A 16,240-nucleotide genomic window follows, 5' to 3' on the forward strand; every position below is an offset into this window, starting at 1 on the left:
CAGTTTGGCATTGCCTAAAATAGGCACTATGGGGGAAGACAGTGTTTTAGCTAATACTTAAAAGTCTAGAGGGGAGAGGTGCAGAACATCCCTGGCAAAGCAACATGGTCTGCTGCCCATCTCCTTCTATACTGACAAATAATGCACCATCTTAGAATAACACCAGAAACTGAGCTAATTAGTAAAGTTAATTATCTTTTGTTCGGATTATGGCATCATCTTGGAGAAGGTAAAATGCTGCTCAGTGTTGGGTTCATACCAGCCTGAGATGCATATTCTGACAGCTGCATGATGTCTCTCTTCATATAATTTAGGGAGGTACAGATCAGGTCATTTACTCCCACGTGGACTATGACTGAGTCATATTGGTACTTGTGGTCCAGTGACCTGAGTGTGTGCATAATGTGGTGGATCTTAGCCCCTGATAAGCACCAGACCATGACGTTCTCCTTATGCAGCCTGGTGAGAGGGACATCAGTGTGTCTCACAATGGAGTCTACAATGACTAGAATGTTGGATTATGTGGTGGCTTGCCTTATGGGCTTAGAGGTAGAGGCTCCTTGAGATGTAGCTCTATGTGTTGATGTGTGTGTTGTTCTGAAAGAGTGCACCTGGGGCTGCTGAGGGTATTTGCTATGTGTACATCATCTAGGAGGTCTTTTTAGGAAGGTTACATTTAAGTGCTTCAGCATATGTGGGTCGATATATCTGCTTTGAATTGTGTGTGATGGGGGCAGCATGTGTAATACTGACAACCTTATTGACATTAGGAGTACTTTTATGTGAGAACTTTGTCTCCAGTGGCATTGTGTAAATATATCTCTCACATACCATATCAGTTTGTTTGAGAATTAACTGGTTGTCGGTAAACATGATGCAATTTCTATATTGCCCATAACCCCCAAGCTGGTAACGGAGACAGTGGGAAAGTTCATATCTATGGCAACAGACTCTTTTGTATTCATTAGACAGTTGGAGTGAGAATATCAATCAATATCAGGAGTATCCAGTTTGAAACTATGGGGACAGTGCTTGTCTCTGCAAACTAGTTGTCCTGTGTGCAACTAGATACTGGAGAAATTTCAATTGTGCTTTTACAGAAAAAAATGTCACTCAAGGTGTCTGAGTCTGTATAAAGCACTGCCAAACACTTAAGGTTAAACTAATATATAGACCCTGAAAATTTAAGGATGAAGTATTTAGGCAGATATTCTGAAGTTAGAAACAAATCAAGTAGTACTTACTGAAAACAAGGAATTAGATTGTCAAGAATGATGAAAAGAGGGGAGTCACATGAATAACTACTGCCTGGATATTACTAATGCTGGTCTCACCACAGTTTCACTTTGCTGGGATACAATGCTCCTTTGCTTCTTCTCTCATCAGAAGCAAGATGTTAGTACAAATCCTAAGATAAGAAGCAGGCCACAGCCTGTTTGGTGATCCACAGTCTTGTCCCAGATGATGCAAGGGTCTGTAGGCTTGTTGTAGCCTTTTCCTGGTAGATACCTTGAAGAGCAAACCAGACCAATCAGGAATGCTAAGCACAGACACTCAGTGTCCAACGAGTCAGGAATCAATGCACTCTCTTCATTCTCTCACATGGATCAAAATATAAGCACAGATTCCAAGCTGTCACCTTTAAAGCAGTTATTATGCTTTATGGTGATTAGCAGTCTCCAGGAAATAATGCCCCTGTGCTCCTTCTCTTACTAGGAGAAAACAGAAAAACTAATGCCAGGATGACTACTGAGAGGCAGAATGTGGGCTCTCCAATAACTGGTGGTCTTGCAATAGATGTTTAAATGTAAGATGAAAAAATGGGTTAATATCCTAAATACTGCAGTGTGCACTAAGTAGTTAGATATGAAAGGGGGTAACTTAAGCGTTAGCTGTCTAAGTAGAGACCCAGTAATTTTAAAACAGCAAGCTAGAATGTAATGGGGTGGGCACTTTTTCTGGTTCTATGGAATACAGTAGGATGGCTAATAAATTTGAATAGTTGAAGGGGAGTGATTTCCTGCTTACTCACACCAGCCAGTGAAAGGGGGAGAGGGAAGGATATATGTGGTCAAATTAACAAAAGGAGCAGGCAACTAGACAGACAGTTTTGATTTAAGAACACAACAGCAACAGGGTGGAAGGGTGGGAAAAATTCTGTCTGACTCACAAGAGACACAGCTGAGGTCTCTTTCCAAGTTTTAATATGCAATTAAAAGCAGAATACAAGTAAAACACTGTGTAAAGAAAACAAATCACAGTATGCAAAATAGAAAAAGGCAATAAAGTAATATAAAATTCAATAAATCAAAAGCAAACTAACCTTTCCCTCACAGCAAAGTGTGGCAGAGTCTGGGTGAGCTTTTCCAGTAAATCACTTTCCCGCAGTACTGTCAGATCAGTGTCTGCAGGATCACCTGGCTTATGTAGGTCATGACATCAGACCAATTCACCATCCAGCTCTCATGACAGCCCCTCTTCAAAATCACTTGCCCTATCACCTAGCCTATCTTTTGGAGATGTGTATGACATATTTAACCGTGACCTACTGTGATTCAAATGTGACATTTCTGTTACTTACAATTTAGCTTTCACAAACATGTCAATGTTTAACTTCAAAGGGAATAAGTTATTTAAAAAATGGAGAGGGTGAGATTGGGATACTTTGGAACTGCATGCTTTTCATTCCTGTAATGGAATTGCTTAAAACACCAATGCTCAATGCATTACCATTCTTACAGCTAGCAGTTGCCTCCAACTTAAAAGTAGCAATACACACATTTTCATGGAAACACAGTAATGAGAAAATTATAGAATAAAATAAGTATCCTGCCATGTAAACAACACTGCTGCCACTCCACCCTCACCACCACACAGATGATAATATTCTTGTTATCTCTGAGGACACAAATTATTGTATACTTCAAAATGAAATAATCTGAAGTCACCAAGGCCATTGACGAGGGGAAGGTGGTCCACACAGCCTACCTGGACCTCGCAAAAGCCTTTGATACAATACCCCACTCGGGCATTATAGATAAGCTCATCAGCTTAAATATAAACCCCTATGTCACTAGATGGATTGCAAATTGGCTCAAGGACAGAACCCACATGGTTAGAATTGCTGGAGCCATGTCAGACTCCAAACCAGTTACAAGTGGTCTCCCACAAGGCTCAGTCCTGGGACCTCTCTTGTTCGGTATATATTTCTCGGAGGTACAGGCCAACACGGAAGGACTGTGGCTGACCAATTTCGCAGATGACTGCAAACTGGGCGCCATAATCGACTCTCCAGCCAACACAAGCATCCTCCAAAAGGGCCTCATAGAAACAGACAACTGGTGCCAGAGCCATGGCCTCAAGCTAAATGCCAAAAGTGTATAGTCATCCCTTTGGCAAAAACAAAGTGCCCACAAATTACCACATAGGTGGTAATCCATTAAGTACAGAAGAAGTAATTAGGGACCTGGGGACCCAAGTTGATAGCAATCTCTCATTTGACAACCACGTGGCCAAAGTGGTTAGAAAAACATTTTATATAGCCCACCTAATCATGAAGGGATTCACATCTAGATCAGGGGACGTCATCGTGCCTCTTTACTCATCCCTCATCAGGCCCATAATTGAGTACAATGCCCCTTTTGGGATGTACCTTACCAGACACCTGCAGCAACTGGAAAGACCCCAAAAGTACCTCACCAAGAGGATCAAAGGGCTCAAACAGATGCCATATGCTGCCCGGTTAAAGAAACTCCAGCTCTATTCAGTGGCATACCACCTGTTCAGAGGCGATCTGTGCCTGATGCATAAAGCCATGTCCAACCCGGAATTAATGGACATGCTGCACCTCAGAAAATCCAAATCCCATTGAGCTACGCGCTCGAGAGACTTGAACCTCAGCACTGAAATAAATAGGACATACTGGAGGGACAGATTCATAACCCAGAGGTTCCCTTCACTCTGGAATAAAATCCCAGTCCATGTTAGGCAGAGTCCCTCATTGACTCTCTTCAAGAGGAATCTTGATGAGTGGATGGGAGATCATAGGTTTACCCCGGGTATCACTTCTGTGTCACTGTTAGACAGAGGCACAGTATACTAACCTCGAAAAAGGGCATAGCAAAATAAATTTAAAATGGGTGGCGAAAACCAAACACATTCTTGCTAGGCTTATAAATGCCCTAGGGCAGATAGCCTAGTATGAACCTATGAACCTATTAACCTATGAAGTGCAATACCTCAAAAGACAACATACCTTAAACTGAAAAAAACATTGTATAATATAAAAAAAAACATGATGATTTTTTAATCGATTGCAAAGTATGAACAAAAGTTAAATAATGAGATAGCACATTTAAGTAATTGTACCACTTCAGGACATTCATTGCATGTATACTTAGGTATGCCATCTCTTTAGATTGTATTGTGCAAAATAGTTAAAAATATGATTATTCCTTATATGTTGCCTTATGACATCACTGAACTGGAGTCAGTAAGCACTCAGACATGACTTTTACAACAATAATTTGAGTCATTGTCCTGAAATAAAAAAAATATTATTTAAAGATAAGAAAGAATGTCAGATGAATAGTGACAGTAAACCAGTCACCACACACTTAGCACACAGATATCACTGCATGCATCAGTTATACTCTATCTGTTTTTACATGAAAGGAAACACTAACCTGAATGTAATGGTCCAATAGTTCTGGAGTAGAGGCCACCTTTTTATCTGCACAGCCATATGTTGCTCATGAGGCTGCCTCATGGGGTCCCTTACTACTGCTGTTTGCTGGTCATTATTAGTCATAGTGGGACTGGAATTGGGAGATGCAGTGACTGCATGGGTCACTTCACCACCACATCAGCACATGATCATATTGTGCAGAATGCAATGTACAGTAAACATCACATATGTAACAGCTGGGTCATACTGAAGGGCATCCCAGACGCATCTAAGGACCTAAAATGACTTTTCAGGAGGCTAAAGGTCCCTTCAATGACAATACTGGTTTGGGACAGGAATGTGTTGTAGGTGTTTTCTGTAGCACCACTGGGATTTCTCACTGTTGTCACACAATGCCAGTGGAAATCCAACATCACCTGAAAGACAAAACAAAAAAAAAGGAAAAAGAGAGACAGAAGTGGGGGGGGGGGACAAAACAAAGGAAAAGTGGTTTATGCATTTTACCATGAATAACTACTCAAATGCATTAGTAAAAAAAAAAAAAAACATTTTTCCACTTAGTGACAAGATGGTCACCAGCCATCCTACCATGCAGGAAGAGGCAATGAGTGAGCTACTGTTCCAGAATGGGAATTGTGTGCACTGCCAGGATGTGTGGCAGAAATGTTGGTGATGCAGCCCCATTCACCACACATTACCTAGAAATTGATGGAATGGTAGCCCTTCCTATTACAATATGAGTGCCATCTACTACATTGACTACCTCAGGGAATGTGTTAGCCCATTTAGGCACACATTGACATGGCTTGGTCCAGAGGTGACACTAGGAAATAGAAGTACTGATCCACACTTGCCAAGAGTACATCCAAGAACTGCTACAGTATCCTCAAGGTAAAAGCCTGTGAGATAACCAACATATCCCCAGTCTGTTTCTGGAAGGTCTCATTAGCAAGTATAGATAGGGCTACGCATAGCTTTGTATCCACAGTGATAGGAAGATCACACATTCCTCTAGTACCCCTATGGGGTCATACATACTCACTAAAACCTTTATACTAGCCCTGTCAACTCTGTGCCTATCAAGTACCTTCTGATTATCAAAGTTATAATGAGTTATCCTCTGCCTATATCTCTGCCTTCTTGGTTTGTGAGCACCATTGGGTGCAAGTGGTTTTGGGTTGGCCAAGACAAGCAGCTCACACCTGGGAATAGCAAGGCTAGCAGAAGGTGACAGCATTTTCATGGATTGCAAACTTGATAGGATTAAGACTCTTCTTTATATAATGTATATGGAAAAGAGGGAAATTTCACTATAAATCACAAATAAGTAAATGAATGCTTCATTAGCATATACTGGGTTACATCATTCCTCATTTACATCTCATTATGCATTTATTTGCTTATGCTTATTCACAGCCATCATGCATTAGTGTAAGTGGCCTCTATAAATTGAGGCTGAGCTGCATTCATTCACACACAGTGTGGATAGCCTTAACACATATACATATTGACTAGGAATACTACCACTTATCTTTGGAGCATTTATACAACATTAACAAATCCCCCTCAATAAACGTAACCAACTGAATACAAAGGTAGAACTTTCAGTCTGTCCCTGTATGTGTATTGATTTAAACCCCTAATAGACCTTGCAAATGACATTTGAATGCAGTCTAGTCTTTTTAATGGAGTGGTATTATAAACACAGACACTATCACAATATTCAATAATAGGTCTAATAACAGACTTGTATAATGGAACCAAGACCTCTACATCTCTTAATAGTATCTTATATCGCTCAAAATCCCATGACACTTCCTAATAATACTGGATAGATGTCCTTCAACATTTAGCCCAGAATCAATAACAACGCTCAAATCCTTACCACTATTTGCACTTAATATTAACTGGCCATTTAAAGCTTATGGGGAAAAAACATTTTTAACATTACATTGCAGGCCTGCTGAACTGGACCAAATATTCAAACAATCCAGAAACTGTTGTGAAAGCCCATGGTCCTAAATACTACTAACAGTTTTCCAGTTCTGGTGTTATCAAGGAACTTAGTCTGCAATACATTTCCTGAAATAGGGAAATGTGCCATTAAAATACCTAATGAATAATAGAAATGACCCCTGGACTGATCCTTGTGGGACTCCCCTAACACTATCCGTCAGTTTAGAGAAAAAGTTGTTTATTCTCACAATAAAGGTCCTTTCAGTCAACCAGTTCCCCACCTGTCACATTATATAGTTACTAATATTTAAGTCATTAATGCATTTCAAAATCACATCATGGGTAACAGAATCACATGCCTGGGCAAATCTCATCAACAGAAAAATCCTTGTTCAATGGACAAAAAACATTTTTATAAAAACTATTAAATTATACAGGCAAGCATGGATAGATACAAATCCATGTTGGTAAATGTCATTATTCAAACTTAGTTCCTGCATTTTTAGTAATGATTTTTTTTCAGAACACTTAGACAAAATGTAAGTTAGGTTAATCAGCCTGAAGTCATCCACCTGGGAACTATTTGATGATTTAGAGGTAGGAACCACTGTTACTTTCTTCCTTATCTCTAGAATGTACCCCTGAGACAAAGGGTCCTAAAACAAGTACTGTATTACAGTCAATGAGGCCTACAACAATATTATTTAAGAAGTAGCCATTTAGGCCATCAGGACTGGCTGCTGTATTCTATCTGATAGACCTTAAGACATTATTTTATTTATTTATTTTTTATTTTTATTTGTTGACCGGGATAGTCCAACTGGATATATGTCCATTTTCGGTAGAGGCCCAAGGAGAAAACCTCCAAAGACAGATCCATTATACCAATATGTATAAGGTTACAATTTCAAAACAGTGTATATAAGGTTACAATCAAGTTAACATAGCAGATGATTCAAAACCTTTTACAGTACATTGCAGAACAATATTTACAAAAATATAGAACAAGATATTCACATGAGGTAGACTGAACTTTTTTCAGGTTTACAATTCCGGAGAATGGTTGCATAAGAGTATTTACAACATATAGAACAAGATATCCACATGATGTAGATCATAACTGTATGCAGGTTTACAATTCCTGCAATGTTTGCAGTAAAGAACATTGAATTAAAAGTCAGAGTGGAGTTAGGAGAAATTTAGTAACAGAGGTGGTGGGTTAGTCAGGGTTGGTGCAAGGGCATAACCAATGTGTTCTAAGGTATATTTTGAGTTTTTGTTTGAAGTGGGGTAGGGAAGGAAGTGAAGTAAGTTCACAAGGTAGAAGGTTCCAATTTTTCCCAGTTGTGTTTGAGAAAAGAGAGTTACCTGCCATGTTGTTAGACCTACTAATACTAAGTAGAAGTTTATTAGCTGAGATTTTTATACAGAGTAATGAGGTTTGAGAGTATAGGAGTGTTGTTAGGCTGGTTGAGGATCTTATGAGCAATGGTAAGTTGGTTAAAATAAAGCTGATTTTGCAGTTCAAACCATCCTAGCTGTTTTAGATTCTGACAGTGATGAGTTCTAAAGGGATTACCAGTTGCAAATCTGGCAATGTTATTATAAGATGTAGTTAGTTTGAGAAGATTCTTCTTGGATAGGTTGGTGTATATTAGTGAGGTATAGAGAAGTGTTGAGATTAGATGGGAGTGGGCAATAGTAGTTTTGGCTATTGGAGTGAGAAAGTACTTGATCCTGTATAGGGAGCCCATTTTTCTGTTGACTGTTTTTATAGTGTTATTAATATGGGTATCAAAGTTAAGGTTATTGTCTATTGTAATTCCTAGGAGGTTGGTGGTAGAATCAGGGGATATGAGGGTGCCATTGTTAGAAATAACAGAGAAATCTAAAGGCATGGATTTACGGGTAGGAGTAAAGAGAAGGAGCTTTGTTTTTTTTTTTGGGGGGATTCAAGAGGAGGCAAAGTTTTAAGAACCAAGTCTCTACTATGTTAAATATCTTGTGAGTTAGGGATTGTAGTTCAGATGAAGATTCAGCTGCACAGATTAAAGTTGAATCATCTGCATATTGTATACAGGTTGCATGAGGAATAGCTAAGTAGAGATCATTGATAAATATTGAGAATAAGAGAGGGCCTAGAATGGAGCCCTGAGGGACACCCAGTGAGACTGGCAGGTGGGGTGATAGTTTATTCTCCCAGAGCACAGCCTGTTGCCTATTGCTGAGGTAGGAACTAAACCATTGTACAGCCAGAGTATTAAGAGAGAGTGATTTCAGAATATTTATAAGTAAAGTGAGTGGTTTACCATATCAAATGCTTTTGAGAGATCAATAAATAGAAAGGAAGAGAGAACATTGTTATTGCAGTTTCTGTTAATAGTATCAGTAAAAGATAAGAAACCAGTAGTAGTACTGTGGAATGGTCTAAAGCCATGTTGGCTTTCAGCTAGTATGTTATGTTGAATTAAATGGTTTCGAAGCTGATGGGGAATGCATTTTTCCATTATTTTTGCTAAGGGGGATAGTAGGGCTATAGTTCGATAGCTAGAGTAATCATTTGAGTTGCCACCTTTGTGTAGGGGGATAATGTGTAAGATTTTCCATATGTCAGGGATGATTCCCTTGTTAGTGGTTCTGCTAATCAGGATGGATATTGGGTAAGCTACTTCCTTAGCTGCTTTTTGCAGGTATTCAGCTGGGATCTGGTCAGCAGAAGAAGTACAAGGCATAAGTTTTAGAATGAGTTTGTAGATAAAATTAGTTGAGGTGGGTTGTAATCGGAAGGTAGGAAGAGAGCTGGGAGAAGAGTTAAGAAGACTGGATCTGTCAGGAGCTAGCTAACTGGCTAGTGATTGGATAGCCTCTGTGAAGAAGGAATTGAAGGCATTGGCAGTTTGGATAAAAGTCTCATGTGATGCACCTGTTGGGGTTGGTGTACTGGAGTGACCTGGATGTAGGAGTCTATTGATACTTGCCCAGAATCTTTGAGGATTGTTTTGGTGTATTTGCTGCATTTTACAGTACAAGTTTTTTTTTGTCTGAGAGAATTGCTTTTTTTTGTCATGTTTCTCATATGTCTAAAGATTTGTCGATCTGATGTATTTTTGGTAGTTTGCCACCTAGTCCAGGCTTTATTTCTGAGGAGGATTTTTTCTTGGTTTCATTAGTAAGCCAGGGGGCAGGTCTAGACCTAGTTCTGATAGTATGTTTAGGTGCATGCTGGTCCAGGATTTCTAAGAACTTAGAGTTAAAGTATTTGACAGCCTCTTCAAGTGGGAGGGTTTTTAGTTGAGACCAATCACAGGCACTGAGTTCACTCTGGAAAAGGTGTTGGTTAAATTGCTTGTTGGTCCGTTAAGTCCTATATGATGTTAGGTGAGAGGTATCAAACTTTTGCCTGATTATGTAGGTCAACGAGTGGTCACTTGCATCATCAGTGAGGATACCGACTGTATACGTTTGGTGGTAATTATTAATAAGGATCCAATCCAAAGTGCTCTCTTTTTTGTTTGGTTTGTTAATTCTTGTTGGGGAGGTAATGGTCTGAGAGAAGCCTTGAAGGTTAATATGAGAGGTAGGATGTTCAGTATTGATGTACTTCCAGTCTATATTAAAGTCTCCTAGGATTATAGTTTCTTGTGGGAAGGATGATGAGACCCAGCTAAGAATATCCTCTAGTGTACTGATATTGTTTCCAGGAGGTAGATAGATACAGAAGACATATAAGGATTTACTAGAGTTAAGCTGTAAATTTGGAAATAAGGACTTCAGCATGTTGTCCTTTGGTGGGTTATAGGGTAAAGAGGTGACTAGTAGTCCATCCTTAAAAAGAAGTGCTACTCCCATTCCCTTTATTTTTATACGGTCAAGTTTAAATATGTTATAACCTGGTGGGATAATTTCATTATCATGTGTTTTAGATTTTAGCCAAGTCTCTGTCAAACATAAAATATCAAAAGAGTGCACATTAAGGAGAGCATTGAGCTGGGGAACTTTGTTATTCACACTTTGGATATTGAGATGTGCTATGAGGAGAGAGTTGTGGTGTTTGTTGGGGATCAGAGGAATAGAGGGATTGTTGATGAGATGTCCAGTGGATAGGACATTAGGTGGGCCAGGATTAGGATGGATGCCTCCATCCTGTAAGGAATGCTTTTTTAGTGAAAGCAAAAGATAATGTATGTTACTAATTTGATAACAGAATGTCCTTGTTATTAGGTTATTGTATTTAATGTGGGCAAGTCTGTGGTATTATTACAGTGAGCTTGATCAATAACTGGACAATGTGTATTGCCATATACAATAACCAAGGTAATGTAATACTGTTTTGCTCCAACAGTACTAAATAATTTATCAGAAAAGTTAGAGTCCAATTCAGAAATAATTTTGTAATTATCCTCTAAGCTGTTACTAGACATCTGATCTTTCCCATAGTTTCTAAAATACTTAAGTGATGTTTTATAGTTATTGAATTAGTTTTGTGTAATTCTTAACAATTTCTATTATTCCTTAGTAATCTCCTAAATATTTTTGCCTTATAAATAGTACTGTTTTTTTTCCACTGGGGGATTTCTTTTAACTTTGTTCAATAGTGCTTCATTTGCCTCTTAGTTCTAGAAATTGTAGAAGTCCACTATTCTGGAAAATGATTTATTTTAGTCCATTGTTTACCAAGATAAACAAATATATCAATTAAATTGCTTATAAAACCATATACACCACTTAACCTATAGGTTTTTAATATCCATGTCTTCTTTCCACTGCAATTCTTCAATTTCTTTATTAATTGTCAAGTAATTTGCACTGAAGACTTTTTTGCCTCACTCCACATGTGCTCTTAATTGGTTTAGAATATTTAAAAATGTATTCTATACACTGATGGTCCAAATTGCCAAATGCTTCTACTACAGTGGAGCTAAAAATGGCGACCTTATCACTAATCCAAAGAACATTCAAAGACTATAACTACATTACATAAAAAAAATATATTTTGTAAAGATTTATCTTGGAATTTTTTACAAGAATTATTTATCATCTCATATACTTGAAATTATATACAAAAAAGAAGGTATTAGTTGTTAAAGGTGTCAATCCTTAATCAAAGTAGATTAGTAGCATATGGTTTATGACTGCAAAGTTCTTATATCTTTTTAGGAAAATACTTCTATGTTTTCTGTAAGCATTGTGATCTGATAAATTTATATTAACTAAACTGTTGGTGCTGTGTAATGCTCCATTTCCAGGATGTGTACCCTAAGTCTGAAATCACGCTTCTCTGTAGTTTACTGACAATAGCTAGGAATATTACTGCAAAAACCTGGAAAATTTAGACTACACCTTCATTAACAGAATTTATACATACTGTCACTGTTGTATGTCAAAAAGACATTTCTTTCATTAAGATGAAAATGAACAAAATAGCCACAGAATATAATTCCTGGATAAAATCAAGATTGTTAATATAGAAATATTAATCTGTGTCTTATTATCAGTTTTTGTCTGCTTAATGAATTTTAGTAATGTCTACAGCAATAACTGATGTAGACACCTATTTAAATAGTTCTTTATTTTATTATGTTAAGGTATTTTTTCTTGTATATAAAATTTCAATACAAAAAAGAGGAAAGACAAATGTATGGAGTTTTCAATAAGGTGCAGACAGCTCTGTTTGCAGAGAAGGATGAAGACTTGAGTATGACCCAGATGGTCTGGGTTACAGTAGCATCGTAGATACCTGCTGGAGCTGGCATGTTGGAAGAGTGAGTGGAATGGCTTTACCAGCTTGCTTTTCTTTAATTGGAGGAGGTGAAGATATGCCCAAGTAATCAGTTCCATTGTAGTATCCCTGGAAGATATCAAAGATTCCATGGCAGCATGGGCTATGAAGTGGTGGGGTCAGGACTGTTGAGCAATATATTGTTTGCAGAACTGAGTGACACACCTCTGCTAATCCCCACTGTACAAAGCAAACTGGGGTGATACTGGATATGTGTACAGGAATAGGGCCTTAAAAGTACAAAATCACCTGGCTTCAGATAGGTGACAGCTTTACTGTCCATTGCTTGGCTTTTGTCCATGGCAGTCTCATATCCCAATGAAAAGAAATGTGTTAATGGAGTAAGCAGAGTTAGGGAGAGAAACAGACCCCCCCAAAAAAAAAAAAAAAACACAACAGTGATATACAGCAGGCCACCAGTTCAGAAATGATCTGAGAAAATTAAATAACTACATAGAACAGATCACATGTGCATACTTTCCAGTGCATTCAATGTAAACAGCAGGTAAAAATCTGTGTATTGCATCTTGGCAACATTTACTAATGACCCCTGCCTATCTTGTTAAAAAGAAAAAATAGAAAGGACTTTGGTGCAGATTATATTATTGCAGAAAAACAATCTAATATCACACTTCCTTTGACAATTACAGTTGTCACAATTGTTGACTTGGGTGTCTTGAGGCAGTATAACAATTGCCACATGTACACAGACAACCCTCTACTAATAACACAGTTTAGTGCAGAGTGCGATAGATGTATTTACAACAAGAATCTAAAATTCATGCTATCTCTCATTCAAAACAATAACACAGAGAAGGTTGTCACCTCACCCATCACTACATATTAACATAATACCACTACTCATACACATACCACTGCTCATACACATAGTCGGCATCAAACACATAAATCCACATATGTGGAGTTTTTCTTAAAAATCTTAGCACAATACCAGAGACCTCCAAAACACAAATCTAAGACAGCTAACACAGTCTCCACAGCCCCCTTGACACCAGTGTCTCACCCACCAAGCCCGTAAAGCATAACATTCAAAAAACAAGTTTTCTTGTCATTGGAGACTCAATAGTGAGACACATGGATGTCCCACTCAGCAGGCTAGCCAAGGAAAAAGTCACAGTCAGCTGCCAGTCCAGTGTCAGTATTCGCCAAATCATGCATGCACTCATGTCTCTCAGCAACAAGTACCGATATGACTCTGTCATAGTTCATGTTAGTGTGAATGACCTGAGATGTACCTCACTGGACTATATGAAGAGAGACATGGTCATGCTCTGTGAATACGTGTCCCAGGGAGGTATGCCCCTAGCCTTGAGCAGCATACTACATTCACCTAGAATTATGGCACAGTATAAACAAAAATGACTGATTTCAATAATTGGCTTAGTTTTTGGTGTTATTCCAATGGGATCCAGTTCCTGTCTGCTTGGGAAGCCATGGTCAACAAACCTTGCTGCTTTGCCAGAGACAGTTTGCACCTGGCACCCCTAGGCTTTTGGCTTCTGGCAAAGGCTCTTGCCACTCCAATAGTGCATTTTTTAGGCAGGGTCTCAAAAACAACATTACCAACGTGAAATTAACCAATCAGAACAAAATAAGTGTCATGTTCTTAAATGGTAGGAGCTTAAACCAAAAACTGCACTCCCTGGAAGCACTTCTATCACTAGAAGGTGTAGATATCTGTGAAGTCACAGAAACTTGGTTTAAGGCCTCAGAGACTACCCCAGCCCTTCAAGGCTACAATGCCTTCCACACCTTTAGACTGCAAAATGAACATGTGAAGACCAAAGGAGGCAGTGTTTCTATCTATATTAGAGATACATTCACCTTACTTCTAGTTAGACTGGACAACTCCATGGCATTACACCAGGTCCAGGTTACAGTGAGTAGGACCCCCATTCAAATCATAGCCAGTTATAGATCCCCCTACATGGATCATGACACCCACAAACCCTACTTAACCAAACTGAAGACAATCCAAATTTTACCACACACACTAGTTATGGGGGATTTCAATTATCCCACCATCAACTGGGAAACCTACTCTAGCCCCAACTCATTAGCACAAAAGTTCCTTGACTTTGTGAATTCAAATTCTATGGAGCAAATTGTCCATACAACAATAAGAGGAACAAACATTCTAGAGCTGGTCCTCACCAATATGTCAAACAAGTGCTCTGCTACAACTGTTGGACCCTCATTAGCTAAAACTGACCACAAATCAGTCACCTTCGAACTGACTAACACCAGAACTTACAAAGGGTGAAATAAGACTAAAAAACTTCACCAAGCAAACTATACCCTCCTAGGTGAAGGTATAAATGCATTCCAAGTCCCACCCCACGTTGAAAGTGGTAACTACGCCAAAGCATACACTAAAGCCCTGTACAATCACTTGCATAAGTGTATACACTCAGGTGTATCAGATAGAATTAAAGCCAGAGTCCCAAGTAAAATCAAGCTGCCATGGTGGTCTTCCAGCATCAACCGACTTCACAATAAATGCAAAAGGTTGCTGTCCAAGAAAACAAAGACAAGGGCCCAACAGTGAAAAATCACCCTCCTCAGCCTTAACAGGTAAATAAGATAACTTGTCAAATCCTCCAGGAGCTACTTTGAGAAAAATCTAGCAAGTACTGCCAATGATAACCATAAGTCCTTTTCAGCTATGTATGTAACCTACAGGATAGGACCCAAGCATGTGCAGAACTGGTGGCCAATGGTATCACACACACACACACACACACACACACACACACACACACACACACACACACACACACACACACACACACACACACACACACACACACACACACACACACACACTCTGACCCCACAGAGATAGTGAACGTGCTAGTGGATAGGTTTGGTAAAAATTTAACTCCATTATCCCCTCCTCATTATCAAAGTGGGTGACTCCACATCAACCAGCATACCTTTTACCAGCGGGGTGCCACAGGGGTCAGTGCTAGGACCCCTATTTGGTATATACGTCTCAGAAGTTCAGGTCAAAGCTAAAGGATTGTGGCTGACCAAGTTTACAGATGACTGCAAACTAGGTGCAATCACTGAATCTCCAAATGATGTCAGTGTACTCCAGCAGGGTCTCACACAGACCAATGACAGGTGTATTAGTCACTGCCTCAAACTGAATGCAAAGAAATGCATCATCATTTCCTTCAGCACAAACAATGTCCCTTCACTCTATCAAATCAATAACAATACCCTAAGTACCCATGAAGTGGTAAGGGACCTGGAATCACAGGCTGACTGTGACCTTAACTTCGATCACCACATGTCCACTGTTGTAAGGAAAGCTTTCCACATAGCTCACTTGATTAGTAAAGGCATTGTCTCAAGAGCAAACGAAATTATAACTCCCCCTATACTTGGCACTTATCCAGCCCATAATTGAGCATAACACCCCATTTGGTATGTACTGTAATAAGCATCTACAGCAATTAGAGAGACCTCATTGGTTTCTAAGAAAGAAGATCAATAGCCTCCAACATGTGCCTTAGATGGACCGACTAAAATTCCTGTCACTATACTCATTATCGTCTAGACCTTTTAGGGGAGACTTATGTCTGGCCTACAGAGCAACTCAAGACCCAAACCTAATGAACTTACTATATATCCATAAATCAAAACGGTCTATAGCTACCCATTCCAGGGACTTAAATATGGCCTGTGATTTAAACAGGACATGCTGGAGGGACATATTTATCTCCCAGCAACTGCCATGTCTTTGGAACAGGCTACCACTTCATGTGAATCAGAGCACCTCTATGACACTG

This window comes from Protopterus annectens, chromosome 13.part0 (assembly GCF_019279795.1).
Source record: "Protopterus annectens isolate FY-2018-M chromosome 13.part0, PAN1.0, whole genome shotgun sequence".
Classification (NCBI taxonomy): Eukaryota; Metazoa; Chordata; order Ceratodontiformes; family Protopteridae; genus Protopterus; species Protopterus annectens.